This window comes from Solea senegalensis, linkage group LG18, assembly GCF_019176455.1.
Source record: "Solea senegalensis isolate Sse05_10M linkage group LG18, IFAPA_SoseM_1, whole genome shotgun sequence".
NCBI lineage: Eukaryota > Metazoa > Chordata > Actinopteri > Pleuronectiformes > Soleidae > Solea > Solea senegalensis.
The window spans coordinates 9,573,408-9,576,745 of NC_058041.1; the positions used below are offsets into that span (position 1 = coordinate 9,573,408).

At 38.6% G+C, this 3,338-nt stretch overlaps 1 long non-coding RNA gene across 1 annotated transcript; it reads left to right on the forward strand.

Annotated features, from left to right (window-relative positions):
- The first annotated feature begins 364 nt into the window (after positions 1 to 364).
- Positions 365 to 3,103, forward strand: LOC122759492. Its single transcript, XR_006358267.1, has 3 exons — positions 365 to 412; positions 1,239 to 1,286; positions 3,002 to 3,103. It is a non-coding gene; the product is annotated as an uncharacterized LOC122759492 (long non-coding RNA).
- The last annotated feature ends 235 nt before the right edge of the window (positions 3,104 to 3,338 follow it).

Below are 3,338 nucleotides of genomic sequence, written 5' to 3' on the forward strand. Positions count from 1 at the left end.
AGTCTGGAGAGGGAACTAGTGAGTGCAGGTGAAGATAGGGTGATGTCGGCCCAGGAGGGAAATCAGTGAGAGCTGTGTGCCGTCTTGCATGTGTGTGCGTGTGTGTGTGTGTGAGAGAGTGAGAAAGTAAAGTGTGTCCATCGGAGACAGACACTTTCACTGATTCACAGATTTGTTTTCTGTCACAAGGTGTCATTGATTATATAATAGCATATTTATTTTACTTACCAAAACATATTAGAGAGTCTGAAATGACTCTTCTATGACTTTCCAGTCAACTCTTTTGGACGGTTTAAAATGTGATATTTCCTGTTTTACTTTGAAGTAATTCTACTTCCTGTGTGTGTCTGGTTTCCTGTCTGGGATTACCTCATGTGTTTCACCTGGGCCTGGTGTTGCATGCCTCCCTTTTGTGAGTAGCCTCTGTGGTTCTTGTCGTTTTTGTCACTTTATCTCTTTATTAGTTCAGCCTTGTTCTTGTCTTCACGTCACAGCACACACTTTACTTTCTAATGCATTGTTTATTGATGTTGTTTGCCTCAGTTTTGCCTCTGAGATGTAGATTTAAGTCTGTCCTGTTCCCAGTTTGCTTGACTCTTGTCTCCGTGTTCACTGCGTGTTATACTGAGTGGAAGTAGAGATTTAATGTTATTATGTGGTGTCAGCAGCATTGATCTGAGTCACTTTGTGTTTTCACACAGATTTTTACTGAATTACCCTGGATGTACTCGAGTGTCAATCAAACTGACCTGATTTAGCAGGTGGATGAGAGTGTGTCTGACAGAGAGGGAGGAGGGGGGAGAGAGAGAGAGAGAGAGAGAGATGGATCAGTGAGTCTGTTTCACACTCCCGAGACTCACTTTGAAGAAAATGGTCTTGTTTTCTAAAAGAAGCACAGATCCTATCTTCTCAGTGTGTCTCACACACACGCACACACACAAGTGTATTATCAGTGCTGTTAAAGGTAGTTTGTGCTGACTCAGACAAGATATACTCATCTTATCTCCATTACAGTGCGAACCTGTGTGTATTCATCTGGTGTGCTCGCTTTACTTTATCACCTTTTATGTTTTTTCAATGTTATTTTATTGACCGATTTAATTTTATATCATCTTGCACTGATGTATTGAGTATAGGGTGAAATATTAAAATGTTTTACTGCTTGAGAATATGGAACTTGGCTTGACTTTTGAATTTTTTATACTTTATTCTACTAATTATTTTTCTTTTCTTTATAGGACCCGTGGCTATGCAGATTTCTGCTCATTTGATTCGGATTTCAGCGGGTGAGAAATCTTAAAAGTAGAGCCATGTTCTGTTGCTATGGATTCTGACGGTGACATCATGAGTTGTGTTTAATTAGCTTAAGGTGAAGTCCATCGTTGTGGAGCTGTTTAATGCTCTCAGGGTTTGTGCTGCAAAGTGATCATCTAACTGTCTGTAAAGAAAATGCCCTTTACCATTTGAAATCTTGAATCCCTTTGGTGAACTACATTCTCTTTACAGTTTTACATGACTTTCTACCTAACTAGAAGTAGAAGCATTATGAAACAGAAAATCAATGTCAACCCAAAAGTTGTTTTTCAAACACTTGATTGGCATTACATGTGTGGCATCACCTTGAGATTGTCTAATCCATTTTCTCAGAATTTGTATTTCACTTATGAAACTCTCTAATTTTCCCTCTGTCATGTCTTGAGTCATACCTAAAAACTCATTTCTAATAGGAATAAAGAGAAGGATAAACAAAAGTGTGTGTGTCTGCACCCGCATGTGTGTGTTTGTGATAGTTTGAAGGTTGCTGTGTCCCTGTACCCACTGGCTCGGAATCATTGTTCCAAATGTGTAATAGTTGCTGCTCCCTCATTGATTTCCTCGGGGGGTACAAACCAAACTAAAATGGACTTTTGCTCAACTCCAGATACATTATCATATGTTTTTTTTATTCTAGTTTGTGTTTCAGGCATGACCATACTCTTTTAGAGCTCCAGCTGCTGCGAATAGTTTTATTACTAACTAAATGTTAATTCTCTGATGAATGTAGTTTTGCCATTGTGAAGTGCATGTTGACAGAAAGGAGTAAAGTTAAAATGTTTAAAAAATATATATGGTGTAGAACTCATTTATTCTACGGTTCACGCTTGGATTTCTTTTTTTCTTTTTTTTAGAAGAAGAAAATATTTGACCAGTGAGGTGAAATCATTAGGGAAAAAAATGTATATGCTGTTTTATGTTGCTTCTTTTTTAATGGCACTCACACAAAGGTTAGGAATCAAACCAAACACTGCAATAATATTTAGTGATGTTCCGTCAGTAACAAAGTAGGTCGTCTGTCCTCCACATTAATCCATATGTCTGGTTCATAAATATGTCCTGAGTATTAATGTTTTCCAGTGTAAAAACATTTTATTATTATCATTACATTATCAAATAAATAGAATTACATTCGCTTTCAGTTTCAAAGTTAGAGAAAATAATCACCCACTGAAGTCCAGGACTCTTGTCCTGATTTTCTACACTGACTGCATTCCAATATGAAAGTTGAAAATAAGCATTCTGACTTTGAGTTTTGTTATTGAAATATTACAACATGAAATCAGTGTGTGTCTGATCTGAGTGGAATACAGGAGTCCATCTTTTGAGGACTCAAACCTGACTTGGACTTAGTTTAGTGACTTGATTGTAAGACTTGTAGTCAACATATCATGGTCAAAAGGAGAAAATATTGTGGGTGTGGGTGGGTGGGTTTAGTCCAAAAACGCGTAAGGAGAAGATTGATGTGATTGATAGACTGATAAAAGTTGAGCACCAGAAATCTTGATGGAGACTGAGCAAGAACTTGGAAAAAATAAATAAGAGTGATCAAGTGATCAAATTTTTTTGATGGTGTAGAAAATACAGTCTGTAAATTCTTCCATAGCACACTGCAATGTTGAAAGGGGCCCAAAATTTCATTTGTTAATGGAGACTTAACTAACTGCCTTCTCTTCTCCTTTGGTAGTGTTTCTCCTGGGTAGCAGAGACCTGAACCTCATTTTCTAGCAGAGCAGGAAGATACTTGGAGAAGATTGAAGATCTGGCTGATACTAAAGCTGCTTGTGGCTACCAGGTCAGAGGGGTGTGACTGGTTAATTAGACGGCTATGGTTTTGGCTTCTGTAGCCTGCAGAGTGTGTGTGTGAGAAAGTGTCTTGTTGCTTGTTGGCAGACTGGAGGATGTCTGTTCACGCTCTGTGATATGGCATGTGAGGTTGTGTGTGTGTGTGCGCGCGCGCGGCCCGTTTCCTTGGTGATGTTGTTGTGGAGATGGTGTCGGCAGGTCGTCATGAGGTTTTGTTA